This window comes from Zophobas morio, unplaced genomic scaffold (genome assembly GCF_036711695.1).
Source record: "Zophobas morio isolate AGI-343-1 ecotype UQ-CSIRO unplaced genomic scaffold, CSIRO_AGI_Zmor_V1 ptg000011l, whole genome shotgun sequence".
In the NCBI taxonomy this organism is placed as follows: domain Eukaryota; kingdom Metazoa; phylum Arthropoda; class Insecta; order Coleoptera; family Tenebrionidae; genus Zophobas; species Zophobas morio.
This window is the reverse complement of record NW_026972116.1, coordinates 15,062,493-15,078,530: the sequence shown is the minus strand read 5'-3', so window position 1 is coordinate 15,078,530 and position 16,038 is coordinate 15,062,493. Positions and strand designations below refer to the sequence as shown.

At 33.3% G+C, this 16,038-nt stretch overlaps 1 protein-coding gene across 2 annotated transcripts in view; it reads right to left on the bottom strand.

The window, feature by feature from the left end:
• LOC135127023 (uncharacterized protein) overlaps nt 1-16,038 on the bottom strand; it is a 331,051-nt gene that overhangs the window by 181,101 nt on the left and 133,912 nt on the right. The window lies entirely within an intron of this gene.

Here is a 16,038-nt window from a genome sequence, read left to right as displayed (position 1 = left end):
AACATTGTGGTGGAACTCTAAATTCGGAAATCCTGTCACTGTTAAAAAATACGAAAAATGTAGGCCAGAAATTAATTTTAAATATTTTATATTTTACTCTTATACTAATATCTTATAGTAATAAGAGTAAAATAATGTACACAGTGAGGAGATCTAACAACATTCCCAGGAACATTTTGTGATTAAAATAATTCTAACGACCTTGTCATTTTCAAACAGTACATACTCTGAAACCAATAACAATGCTTGTCGCTTTTTCAAACTCATTTAATTGACTTTATGTAGCGTACGGTATTCCGGCATATTGTTTAAATTGTGGCCAATAGTAATTATTTTTAAACTATCCATTTCTACTGGCGTATGCCCAAGGATGTCCGCTGTATACAATCTTGGCACTTTGTAAAATCCTAAATTTCAGACAACTTGTTTAAAACGTGCCAAATGTTAATTTCAGAGCATCAGCATGGATTTATACCTAAGTGCAACACTTTAACAAACTAATCAGTTAGAATCGCTTAGTTAAGCTTAGTGTAAAGTTTTTGATAAAGCTAATACAAATCTGTTATCAAGTAAACATCTGCATTAAGGAATTTAAAGAACCATTCTACCTTGGCTTACTACTTATCTAGAAGGAAGAAAACAGTTTGTTCATATTAATGGATGCTTATCTTTCAAATAAAATTTATTCTACATCGGAGATTCCACAGAGAGGTCATACTGGTCCTATGTGATTTTACTTTTCATTAATGATTTACCAAATTGCTTTAATTATTGCAAATTGAAGGTGGAAATATACGTGAAAATATGAAATTATTATATCTATGTCAATAATTCAAAACAAATTTATGGTTAGTACAATTCACATTAAACATCAAAGATACATTTCCCGAAAAATATTTTTGGAAAATTTTGAGTATATGTTCGTAGATTATTCCAAAGTTATGACATTTTTTTGTCCAGTAGTATGTAAAAAACCTCAAAAAGATAAGAGGGCGATGGACAATGAAAAAGGGGAGAGATCATAAAAAACTTAACGTATACTGAATAATTCAGTACGTGAAGATCTGTTTCAACCTCCGCAACGAAAACTTAGCCTAATTCAAACGACTCCCTTTGGAGAAGTTAAATAAAAGAACGATGACATTACTGTTATATATAGAATGAGATAGACAATGGCCAATAAAAAAGCCGACCCGTTTATTACAGGTACAAAATGCGTCATTTTGCGAAAAACACAAAAAAACTCTTTGATTTATAAGACTCGTCGCGAAATAAATCACCAAAATGTATTTAAATTAGCATCCGAGCAATATTTGAAACGTGGCGTCTGCTACTTTGCATTAGATGCTAATTTTATTCACAAGCTGTGCGATAATGTACGTGAATACAAATGATACTAAATGAAAGAAACAGCCACCCGCTACATAAATAATCTCCATTTTTGTTTCTATATGTAAAAAGAATTACAACGAAATCCGGGGGCTCCGCACAAGCCGTTACTTTTCTGAGCTTTATCTAATCACGACTACAATACCGGAAGGATTCTTTAACACATTTTCCGGGAGATAAGACAAGAGACAGCAAATTTTAATAATTTAGTAGGAGGATCATGGAATTTATACCCTTAGTGTTCTGTCTTGTCTCTTGTACGTTTATAACTTATTTGTCTTTGTTTATGTTCCTGCGCCTAATAATTTATGTGTGTTTATGACGGACCCCTTGACAATGGAAAATTTATTTCGTGCTTAACCCGTCCTGTGTTACGGCTTATGGCAAAAAACACAACTGTAACCTAAACAGGCGGCAGTCTACTATTAATTCATTAATTAATTTGCCCAATACCTCCCCAGAGATGCGCTTGAAGAGTGAGTCCAATGATTAAACTAGTATCTAGACATCAGAAAAGGCAAATTGACAGCATTGCAGCAGCAGCATATGCAAATTTCACGAAATAATATCCATTAGCTAAACGACCATTGTCATAGTCCGTCCAGAAACAAGAGCAATAAATCTAGGGAATAAACGCAATAAAAGCAGATCACCCTGCCGCTGTTTAAAACACTTCGTCACATTAATTGAAGCCCATCGACAACAGGACTGATAACACGGAAAACAAATTGAGGTTTAAAGAGAATAAAAATGGAAATACGATCTAACGATTAAATTAAAGCCATTGTGTGAAAACGTTTGACGTCAATGGCGTTTACATGAATATTAATACGACTTAACAATTCGTTACAAATTCAAATTGAGGTATACAAAAGATGGGGTTTGCTTTGTGCTTAATTTATTCGATTTTATTACTTCCGATTCTCGCCACTTTCCCCAGAATTTGCTTATATTAAAATATTCAGCCGGTTTTCTGCTTTTTTAATTATTAAGGAAATTATATCCGTCCAATTGAGATGGAAACGAAAAGTGAAAAAGTCTGCTGCCTTCACAACTTAATAAAGCACAATCGGTTCGGAGTTTTGGGGTATACAGATTGTCAAGGAAAAGTATGAAATCGTTAAAAGAAAATAAAAGAGAGTAATAATGGACAGCAGTGAAGGGTAGATTTATTTGACTAGACGTACCTCGATATTTTTGTGGTTGTTTCTTCCGGCTCACGCATATTTCTAAATGTTACTGCATTTTTTTGTTTTTTTTTTGTCCTGGCATCCGATAACGAAATTATTACCAGACGATCATAAACTAGTCGTAAGAGATTTTCATCTTCTCCCTGCTGTTCTATTTGTCCTTACGACTGCAATAGCACTTTTGATTCCGACCTTTTTTGTTTTATTATAATTTCTCTTACTTATTTTCTCTATTGTTTGTAATAAATTTATTTAATGTCTTACAGGTCTGAATATTCTTTAAATGTGCAGTATAACATGCTCCTTCACCTGTGTATTCCTACTTCTAATTCCATGCATACAAGTGACCAAAAATTTTACGGTCTATTTGAAGGATTACGACACTTACGCGAAATTTTTGGCACGTAAATTCCTAAGGCAGCATTAAACAAAACCACTGTATATTAGCATTCTCTTTCATTCTTCTCTTTGTTGACACTTCCTCTTCTAGTTCTTTATTTTACTGTTCATCAAATCTTCCTCTATTTCCCTTTTTTCGCCTCGTCTTTGCCTTTTCGCCGTATCCCATCTACTGTGCTGGTTAGAACTGTATTTGTAACTCCGTCCTATGACAGTCTCATGACATGAACTCTTCGCTCTCTATTAACGTCATATCATCAGCAAAAGCAAAACATTGATGTCTGTCTACAAGATTTCTATAAATGTTTACATAGTCGAAGTAGGTCGTGCCGCCCCTCACTTTTGGACTTTACTAAATGTCCAAAGACTCACGACAAATACCACACGCATCTGTATAAGTGGTTGCCTAAATGATTCCTATCTTATTAAAAAAATAAAATTAATTCATTAAATAAATTTATTGTGGTTAAAAACATCACCGTAAATTTTCAAAATGTTCACCATTTTGTTCAAGGCATATGTTCGCTCTCTTTTTAATTTAAAAAATGTTCTGTAACATCCTTTCGTAAATACTTTATACCCATTGTTCAATTTCTTGTTGCAAGAGGAACTCCTGACTGCTGAGGAAATCTTGTCAAAGACGTTTGCGGGTTCTGTTCAAGTCGTCTCAAATCATCAACAACTTCCTCAATACTGAAAGCCTTCCAGATTTCCCTTTGTTGACACTGTCAGTTCGGACAAATCTGTTGATTACATCTCTAATGTGAGCCTCTAACGATCTTTCTTGAATTATCAAATCACGGTATTTGGACAGATATTCTCTCTTACAAGCGGTTATAGAATACACCCACTCTCCGTTTACGAATGTTCCATTGTGATAATAAGGCATAACAATGAAAGTGTCTTGATTAATAGAATAAACTATTTTCACGGTGTTGGCTTCCTAGCACAAAAAAAACAAAAATTTTCGTACGGAAGCACCAAGAGTTTTGGAAACGACAATTTTGTTGTTTTGAGCTTGGATCAACAAGATTTACTGAAATCCACACTTGAAAAACATTAAAACAATAGAAACGATGGCTTTATATAACAGGTGACAAATTACATTAATGACAAGTGAGAACTGTCATATTGAGGCATAATCACAGCGAAGCGGGTTTTTTGAAGTCATGAATACATGACCCACTACGAAAAAATATGTCTACCGTTTCCGTCTGTCTGTCTGCCGTGTCCCGTCTGCCTTGTGTTCGTGTCTGTGTCAATTTTTGTTAGACGATAATCTCCAAAACTACTGAACTAATTATTGTCACGCCTGTTAGGAATATTGTGTATATAGTAGAACGCTAATAGTTATACAGTGGGGCTTCTAGCTCAAGAAATTTGGGCTAGGAGCCCCATTACTTTTGTCATCGTCTTATCCTCGGTTGACTTGACCTCGGTCGGGCTCGGGTAGTGTCGTGTACAGCGATCGTCGGCACGTGTCGGGGACGGTCCTGGCGTTTGACGCCGTCTTGTCCTTGTTTGCCTGGGTTCGGCACAGCGATCATGTGATGTTGTTGACCTGGCGGTTTAATGACCCCTTAGGTCGTGTTTTGCACATATTGTCTAATAACCTGACTATCCACTCATGTAGCTTAATAGGAACATATATTTATAAACAAATCATTTAAATGTAGTCAGATTGGCCAAGTGGACTAAGCTCTGATTCTTGAAAGGGAGCGTGGGTTCGAATCCCACACCTGACAGTTTTTTCTGTGTTTAAATAAAACACATTTTTATGTTATATTATTTATTGAGGAAATATAGAATACATCCATTTGTAAATATTTTTAGCATGTGGTTTATGAATCCGTAATGAGTTTTTACTATAGACATCCAAATTTCTGAAAACATTAACATTTTATACTCCTAACATTTTGCAATTTAACTTTGAAACTGCAAAACCGAATGTTATCAATACTTGCAGACGTTTTAAGGTTATCCTAAACATGGTAAACTATTAATAAAAAGGTATCCATTTTTTTTCCAAATTTGTTGAATAAATCCTATCTAAAATATGTAAAATATTATAAGCCTATTATACTTCTGATTTAAAAAAATTAAAGAATGGAGCAATATATTTCAACTATCAAATCCCGAGCGATTCACCTCATCTTTATGAAAATTTGAGTATACAGGACTGTTATTATTAATCTTACACTGCATTTATTGAAATTGATGCATGTCGTCACTAAAATTTTGTTATAGAAAAAGTCACTTGATATATACGCATAACATGCTTCTTTGCCTGTACTTTAGCAGTCCACACCTATCTTTCATTAACTTATCATATATCATATATAAGGGGTTGACATTTATGATGGCGGCATCAATTTTTGGAAAGGGTAAATAAATAAATAAATATTCCTTTTGATATATACTGGTTAAAACACATAATAATGTTACATTCATGGGGCATTTTTACATGAATTGCTTCAGACATCCTGGATAATCTGAAAATTTAAAAATTGATGGGTGAAAACATCAGGGCCCCTAATAAGAAAGATTTTTCATTAAATTATTTTCCTGAAATAAATCCATGAACTAGGCATAACGTGAAAATCAGTTTTCTTATTTTTTTAGGTACAATGTAATTCTAAACACATTTCAAGTAACCATATATCAGTTTATCACGTGAAATTTTTTTCACTTTTTATTAAATCCATAAACTGTTTTACACAATTTTTGAAATTTGCTTTACTTATTTTAAGAATCAAAAGGTTACTTCGACAGAACTTCCCTCGCCTCTAAATACATATCCAGTTTTTTCGAAAAATTTTAGAGTTTGATTTTGAATATTTATATTTTTTTATGAGAACCCCGAAGTTAAAATAAAGATATGTACGTACTGTTAAAGTATTCTAAAAATTGCCATATTTAACTTTGGCGACTCCTGAAAAATAGTAAAAATGTTCGAACAAATGAAGCCGAAAGTAAATTTCGGATACTGACATCTGCAAAAACTCTTTTAGATCATTTTTGACAGTGTTCGAAGACAGTCAAAAATTCCATAAAATCTCGTAATGAAAAATTGGCCTTTTGGAAAACTTGCCTAAAAATCGACCAAAAATTGCAGAATATAGATATCTATAAGTGAATTCAAAAAACATAGCTTGTTCACGGACAAAGGTTATGGAGATTTTCATTTCGGAAATAAAATTATAATTATTTATAAAACTTGTCATACGCCATTGTGGCGATTCTGGAAAAATGGTCGAAAATTTTCGATGAAACCGAAACTAAATCCTGGAGGTCGAACTCTGGATAAAATCCTTATAAATAATTTTCGATGGTGCTCGAAAAAAGGTAAAAATTCCATTAAATTTTATATTGAAAAATGGAGCTTTTGGAACAATTAAAACTCATCAAAAATTCTGGAATACCTATAGATCCACCTCGTAATTCGAAAAACATAGCGCGTTGATGATACCGGACTAAGATTTAGAAGTATTAGTTTTTTAAGTCAACATTTTTAAAATATTGAAAAAATTGCCACATTTCATTTGGCAATACCTGAAATATGGTACGAACTCTCTTAGAAATGAAACCATAAATAAATTCTAGACTTCGAAATCTGTAAAAAATATTTTTAGGTTATATTTGATGGTACTCAAAAAGAAACAAAATCTTCAACAAATTTCATTTTGAAAAATTGAGCTTTTAGAAAAGTTACCTAAAAATTCAGCAACAATTATCACATAGATTTTAACAAGATAATTCGAAAAACACAGCGTGTTGACAGTCTCGGACGAAAATCCAAAAATTGCCATATTTAATTTTCTCGATTCCTGAAAAATAGTAGAAATTTTCGAAGAAATGAAACCGAAAATAAATCCTGAATCGAAATCTGTAAAAAATCCTATTAAGTAATTTTCGACGGTCCTTGAAAAAAGTCCATGCTACGTGTATGCTTCAAATGAGATTTTCCTTTACAAAATTTTGTGATGATATCATCAATATTTTTGCAAGGACACGCGTATCAATTTGGACGGGTGCTGTGTAAATTTTCGAGGAAGTGGAATGAGCCGTTTTTGGTTTAATCAATTTGAGATGATGTCATCAATATAAATTGCGTTGGCAGCTTCATTAAAAAACTGCGACGACTTACGCCTACACATCGCAGGTAATTATGGAACGTAATATTCATCTTGCAATTTTAAACTAAAATTTAACCTTCTTTGCCGTTCCAAAAGCCTCTAGGTTAATATGGAATCATTTTTTAAATACATACTAAATTTAGCCCACCAGGCAAAAAATGCCTGGTGCTTCTACTTCTTCAATTTTAATTTTATATCCTGTAAGTCCCCTCAAATCGCTCCGACAAAAAATAAAACGAAAGACCGAAGGATCATCACTGATCCTTGAAGCTCATGAGAAAAGCTTAGCTTTTCTCGGGGTTCACAGTTGACGTCTGTTGTAACATTTCGCGGCCGTGGGAAACTGGCGAGTGGCAGATATCCGCCCTCAAAATTACAAATAAATCGCTTAATCGAACACGAAAACAATTAACGCTCTAGCTTTTCCTTTCTAATCCGGTCAAGTCAGCACAAGGATGTCCGGAATTATACCCGCCTAATCGAAATGCAAATCCAGAACGCGTAAGCCTTATGGCAATCAATTATATCCAGGCCGGAGGAAAGTTTCCCAATTGATATGTAGAACAGGACACAAATTGTGGGCAGACGTTGCCCGGATCCTCCGTGTGTGTCTGGAACGCAATCTGAATAGATTCGGAGTCACTCGGAGCTGAACAGCATTCAACGTGGCGGGAAAATCAGACAGTGTCAGGTAGCAAACGGATTTACATATTCAAATTGAGACATTTGTGCAGCCTTTTGCCGAATAATGCGCTGCACAAACTTTCAAGATCACCACTATCGATCCCGATACAGAGGCAAATTGGTGTGGGCGGCGACTTCAAAGGATTACTCGGGAATACTCCACGATCAAGTGAAATGAATCGCAAAAACTTTTATTTTTGATCAAATACCAGCGGATCGAGGGCCGGAACGGAGTCGGGAATCTACATTTTATTAGAGTTTTAGGCAAAGAAGCCTCAACCATTCTGAGGTCGACGGAGCCTAATTTATTAGATGGAGGCGAAAAGCTGGGAATTTGCAAACATTGCGGAACATATCTGTCGTATATGATATCATAAATAATATACGCTGCCGACAAATTTTCTCGATGCTTATGCAAGCCTGTTGCTAGGCAATCATCCAAAATTTTATACCTTGTTAAACATGTAATTGTAAAATGAACGGTGGTTGCATTGATGTCAATTATCTCCGACTACAAAAATGCACTCTGCTTTTGGGTTAGCTTTGATGCGTCAACGGATTCCATACAATTAATTATGTTGGAATAGTGCTCGTATTTAGTTTCAAATATGCTTTATTGTAAAGCCTTTCCCAGAAATTTTATTAGCTGCTACGCACGAACGCCTATTTTAATTAAAACCGTTAATACAAGAACCATTGCAGTAATTTGTTATTCTAAATCTGGTAGTTTCAAGGGTAATGTTTTCTGGCGGATCTGAATTTGTTTTGAAATAGACTTTAACACAAACGGTGATCAGAGCTGTTCAAAGTACTCAAAAAAAGTACTTGAAGTACCAAGTACAAAGTACTACTTGAAATAGTGTTCAAGTAAAGCACCAAGTACTTACTTTCAGCAAGAGTATTTCAAGTATCAAGTACTTTTCAGATGTACTTGAAGTACAAGCCAAGTACATTACTTCAAGTACTTACGAGTACTTGAAGTACTGGAGGTATACTTCAAGTACTTACAAATACTTGAAGTACTGAAAATGCTTCAAGTACTTTCTAATTATTTGAAATACTGTAGAACTAGATAACTTTTCCTGTTTTTTTAATAAAGCTTAATATATTTTAGAACTGAATTTTTTAATACTCAGAATTTAAGTATACAATAATACATATTTCGCCACATAAAAAATTGCATAAGCGTCAACTTAAATGCAGAATGGTAGCTCACTTATTAATAATACTATGTTATTTATAAACAATATTCTTTTGAAATACTTTTACATCTTTCTGTTGACACAATGCCTTCGACATTAACGTCTATTTCTAATTTAAAATTTAAAATAAAATACATGACGGCGTTGTCTATGTATGCTTACTATTAATTTATAAAAACATCGGCGCTGTATGGTATTTTCTCAGGCTTCTGTTGCCTTTTTTTAATATTTTGAATTTTGGTTCACCACCAAAACGTTCTGATTTTTTAATAAAGTTGTGTTAAAAATATATGAATTTTATGAACCGGTTCCGTGTTTAAGATTGTGGGTAGTTTACAGCGCCCTTAATCATTACCCATTGTGAAAGTGCACAGGGCAGGATTTGTGAAACTGAAATTTTTCAGAAAAAAATTTTAGGAGCAGTGCGATACATATACATGCTCGTGACATAAAAATGTTTAAGTCACTATGTTGCATTTTCAAAAAAAACGTATGAATTTTTTAAATAAAAAATAAAATGCCTAAAACGAGAGTCCATTTTCAGCAAAAACTATAACTCTTGAAAAATATCAAGGTGATCAAAATAATTAGTCGTTTTTTACTTTTGCGGTTACCAAAAATGCTGAGAATTTTCTTGGAATGAATGCCCCATATCCCTGAATATATCTGTCTACCACTTACGTAATTACTATTCTAAAAATTATTAAATTAACCTAAATACTACAGTGACTAAATAGTAAACACTAATCACTATAATGTTTGTCTAACAAAGTAAAGTATGTAACTTTACACTGACAAATCACAAATAATAGGTTCGTAATGCTGTTCCGTCCATTTATACAAAATTTTGTTCCTCTAATGCCACAATACTTTCAGAATTTTCCTTTACATTTTCGATTGGCTTATTTTTTATTTTTACCTGAAAACTCAAAGAAGATGGCATTAGTAACTGATAACTACAATGACTTCAGGGAATGCCTAACAACGGCTTTTGCGAAAATTCAGGTAAATATGTACTAAATTTATTATTGTTAAAATATTTCGTAGGGGTGTATTTATCTAGGCAATTATACTAACTAATCGCGAATTTCATTAACTTTGTATTTTTTTATAATGTGAATATGACCCTTTTGGGTATCTTTACCTGATAAGTATTGTAAATACAAATGTAAATTCAGTACTTCTGTAACCGTCCTGTATTTAAACATCGAAACCGAACGCTGTCTATTATTTCGCACACAACAAAACAAAGGTCCTTCGAGCAATATCAAAGTACAATTCGGTACTCATCAAAACCATACAGTCATGGTCGTATCAACTGGATTACAAAAAACATTGGTACTACGAGCCGAGTTTCACAAAACATATTTCATTTTGAACAATATTGGGTTTATGTAATAAGCGATGCAATGTAATACGTAAAGTTGTTATACGGTAATAAATAAAATCCGCACAGGAAAGATAAATGACACTAATTAGTGTGACTTTTAAAATCATTGTTTTTCTGCATTACGTCTTTTTAAAGTGTTGGTGTTCAAATAATTCATACAATTTAACAGATTATTTGAAACTGTAATGTGAGAAAATATAAGTAGTAATAACAAACTAAGTTTATATGGCTGAACCATGTATAAACAAAAAAAGAAAATTTGGTAAAAAACGAGTGTCTAACATGATAAAGAAAATTAAACTGCAAAATATTTAACATAAAATTGTGTTTAAATTCTACGAGAAAGAGGCGAATATGAAAGTCTGTACCTGCCATCAGCTATTGCTATTGTAATAAAAGGGATAATCCCCTGCCGAGTTCTCCGCCCTGACCAGGCTTCTTACTGACAAATACAAACTAATGAAAGAATAAATATCTTTTTGAACGAGTACTGAATCATTTCTCAAATACATATTTTCAAATCCGACCTTGCACTTTAGCAGGTACGTCAACAAACCCGATTCCCTTTGGGGTACCGGGAAGGTACTGAAAAACTACCCGCAAAGTTAATTTCCAGACCAAAATACAAAAAAGACAAAATTCATATATTCACAACTTTACATCGCTGAAAATTTTACATAGATCTCCGACCCTTCTGCTGTCGTCATCCACTCTCAAATGACATATTTATGACATTAATTTTCTTACCTACCTATCTATCGGCATTATGCAAGTACCTATGAAATGTACGTCATATTGTGGATAAGATATCCACAATCACAGATCAAAATATAACCTCACAGGAAACAAACACGATTTTACTATAAAAATACATCTAATCAAATAATTGAATTAATAACTTCAAGTATTTAACAGACCCTATTTTGAGATGTGAAAACTTCGTAAAATAGAGACTAAAGTATTTGAAATTTCCACTTTCATACTTCAAGTAATTCAAGAGTATTTAAAATACTGAGTGAAGTACTTGGAGTAAAGTACTTGGAAAAATCAAGTACTAAACTCAAGTACATTTTAGAAATACTCCAAGTACCAAGTACCAAGTACCTAAATATAAAAGTACTTCAAGTAAAGTACTTGAAGTACTTAAAGTACTTGAAGTATTACTTCAAGTACTTTTACTTGAAGTACTGAACAGCTCTGAACGGTGTATTATTGTACTAACACCTTTCTATCAGTTGAAATTTGCAGATAAAAATAGCCTTTCACCTTTTACAATGGACTGTCTTGTGTTATAAATCATTGTACTCATTAAAAATAGTTCAGCACATCTGACTTGTATTCAACCTTAAGAACTATCGGTTGTTCTGATCGGAAGAACTAAAATGAGGCAGCGTCTGTTGGAAATTATTGTTTATTTTCTTTTATACTCACAAGATTCGTACTCCTTATTTTCCTTATTTCTTTTTCTCTAACGTTTCTTAAACATAGTTTCTTTTAGCTTCAACTCATCATCTCACGGATTTGTGTAAAATACATGTGAAAAAGTTAGTCGTGGTGTAGATATTTCTTCTTCGTTACAGTAGTTGCAGCATACTCTTTTTTTATTTTTATGTTCTACCCATAGTCTTCTAAATTATCTGCTACAGCGTTGATATCAGTGGTGGGTTGAGCCTGATTTTCAAGCGTTTTAAGCTTATTATATTTATTATAATGTGATAGAATACTGAACAGAATGTGAATCCAAAAAATTGATCGAAGGTTATTTTAACCGAGTTTTCCTCGACCCTGAAGTAAGTACAATAAAACATATCCAGCTTTTTCTAAAAATTATAATAATGATATTACGAACCTCATTTTTTTATTTTGTAAGGACATGTATATCAATTTGGATAGGTGTAGGATAACACTAATGATAACAGTATTGTATTCCCAAATTTTCATGAGTGAGCCTATACTGATTTAATTAATAAAATAAATTGGTTTATTAATTTTTTTGAACCATCCTGCATAAGCCATTCTAAAAATATGAGTGGAGTCGGTAATATTATAAAATGACGTCATTAATTTTGCAGGGAGATCAATAGATATATTTTAATTAAAAATTTAACATGCTTGCAATAACTTTAAAACGTCTACACGATTTCAAAGCACTCGATTTTGCAGATTCAAAATTAAACTGTAAAATATTGTTATACGATTTAATTTGTCGTTTACAAAAACTCAAATGTCTGAGTAAAAGCTCAACACGAATTCATAAACTACACGTGTAGGGCTATGTTATCTTATACAATTTAAAACCCATTTACTATGTAAAATTTTAGGGTGACGTCACCACATTGTTGATAGGAAGATTAGACAAAGTTTGATTAGCGTTTTACTATCTGCATGATATTTTTACGAAATAAACCCATACACCCATACGCCTCCCCGGTACGACGCCTATGGGTTTTCTCGTATGTGTGGCGATGATGGATGATTCATCGTGGGTGACCGCGGCCGGACGGTGTTCGCTAAAGAAAAGCCTGGAAGCGGAAGTCGCGATGGCTGCTCCAGAACAAACATAGAAGCGGTGACGGCGACCTTTCGAGAAGGACTGGTTGCTGTTTAAATGGGAACCACCGTCGGGAGCAGTCAGTGAAGTCCAGACAATGAGAGAAGTAGAGTCTAGTCAAGACACTAAATAGTTAGTAGTGTAAATTTGAGAAATAATTTGCTGAGTTTTACCCACGCCGATTTTTAAATACCCGTTCAACGTAATAATATTCATAATACACACATAAAATTTGACAATTGGTTTGATAGGTTTGAAGATTCTTTGTCTAACGAAAATCGACACAGATGGCAGATAGACAGACAGACAGATAGACAGACAAATAATCGGAAACGGGAGACTAATTTTTTCGTACTCTTGGAATATTTTATAAAATAAGACTGATTTTGGCAATTTTGACATTTTAGTCCAGTGTTCAACTATTTTCGAAAATAATTCAGAGTTTGATCAGATCTTTTTTTATTTTTACTTCCCGAGCGAAATTATAAAACATTTTGAAATTTAATTTTTAATCTGCTAACCAGAATGCTTTGAAATGTTGCAAATGTTTTAAGGCTATAAAGAGCATCATAAATCTTTAGTCAAAAAATATTTGCTTATCCCCCCCAAAAACTTGATGACGTCAGCTCAAAAGTTTGTGGAATAAATCATATCTAAAATATACAAAATATGATGAGTCTGTACTTGTGATCTATCACTCCATTCATATTTTTTGGATTTGCATATACAGGGTGACTCAAAAAAATTAAAGAATGCGTAAATTTATTTTACTGATTTACTCAGAAACTACAAAACCGAATGCTTTGAAATCTTGAAGATGTTTTAAAATTATCATAAGCATGGTAAATTTTTGATCAAAATGTATTTGGTCGTCCCCTCCTAAAAAATGTATGACGTCACCACAAAATTTTGCTGAATAAATCCTATCTAAAATTCATCTTCGCGGCCACTCAATGAAGTTGCATCACCAAAAATACAAGACCAGGTGGCGTCAAAATTTCTTATCGAACAGAGTTTTCGACGTATGGAACAGTTTGGATTCAGATCTCATCGAGTCAAGTAGCACTGCCTCCTTTAAAAATAAACTTTATAACCACCTGACTGATCTTTAAAAAAAAAAAAAGTATATATAAATATATTGATGTTCCAGCCGTCGTTCGAGCACCCCCTTAATAGAGATGGTAGTGAATTTCAGCTCCCAGTACAGGGTTCCTCGAGTCGAGCATAATAGGCTCTTGCCTCTGCTCTATGACATCAATAATAATAATAATATTAATAATAATAATAAAATGTACAAAATATGGTGAGTCTCTTCTTGTCATTTATCATTCCATTCAAATTTTTTCGATTTGCATATACAGGGTGACTCAAAAAAATTAATGAATGCGTCAATTTATTTTATTGATTTAATCAGGAATTACAGAACCGAATGCTGTGAAATCTTGGAGATACTTTAAAGTTATCATAAGCATGGTAAATTTTTTATCAAAATTTATTTGCTCATCCCCCCCTAAAAAAATTGATGACGTCACGCTAAAATTTGGTAAATAAATCCTATCTAAAATGTGAAAAATATGATGAATCTGTACTTGTGATTTATCATTCCATTCATATTTTTTAGATTTTCTTAAAGGGTGGCTCAAAAAAATTAATGAAGTAAATTTATTTTATTGATCAAATTAAAGGCAACACTTATTATTAGTATTACATTGGACCAACCCAATTTGGTAGACACAAAATTTTTTAAAGTTAAAACTCGGTTGAAACATAGCTGACTAGGTTCCGCGAATGTGGTATAGACATGTTTTAAATCAACCAATTGTGAATTCCACCGTCAAAAATTAAAATAAAATCCAATGTTTTATATAATAAGCGGAAGTCGACGCAATAAAACCGATTGTCGTTTTGTTTACAGTTTCTTTGTTTGATTCTCACGTATGCTGTTACGCCTGTCATCTTAAATTAAGAGTGTTTATACATACACGATTTTCAGTTGCCTCTGATATGTATACGTGAGTAAATTGTTTCGTTATTTTATTGATTATTACAAATCAATATTCAAAACGACCCAATTCATTTTCCCGAAAATTTGAGAATATAATAATTTTATTTTTAGTATTACACTACATCTATCCCAACTGATATACGTGTCCTTGCAAAAATGTTGATGACGTCATCGCAATTTTTTTTTAAATTCCCACTACAAAAATGTAATGAGAAAAAAAACACAATAGGCATGCAGTCGTCAAGTTTCCGACAGCGAGGGAAGTACTGTCTAAACTCTTTAGACCAATTTTTTCACATCTTAGGTTCTATTAGTTTCCCTTTCCACTCGACAGAAGAACATAATTAGCCCCGCCCACCCACCCTGTCTCCTTTTCAGTGATTGATTTTATGCAATCTGAATGATCTTATACTGAACAGAAATAAAATTAGTCGTTAGAATGAGAAAAGGGCGGGTGGGTGGGGCTAGTACTTTCTAAGACAAGACTGATTTTGGCAAATGAGATAGCTTCCAAGAAAACAGAGGGCCGGTGGGCGGGGCTAGTAATTGCAAAAATAAGACTGATTTTGGCACTTTTGACATTTTCGCCCATTTTTCAACAATTTTAGAAATTAATCCAGAGTCTGGTCAGGTCTTTTTTTATTTTTTTCACATCCTAGATTCTATTAGTTTCTACTCCCACTCGACAGAAAAATATAATTAGCCCCGCCCACCCACCCATGTCTCCTTTTCAGTGATTGATTTGATCCAATCTGAATGAAATTAATGATCTTATACTGAACAGAAATAAAATTAGTCGTTAGAATGAGAAGAGGGCGGGTGGGCGAGCCTAGTACTTTCTAAGACAAGACTGATTTTGGCAAATGAGATAGCTTCCAAAAAAATAGAGGGTGGGTGGGTGGGGCTAGTACTTGTTTAGATAAGACTGATTTTGGCACTTCTGACATTTTCGTCCATTTTTCAACTATTTTAAAAAATAATCCGGGGTCTGGTCAGTTCTTTTTTTATTTTTTTTACACCCTAGATTCTACAGAGGGTTCATAAATGATCGAGAACCACGTGATCAAAAATCTATGCAACCAAAGATACACA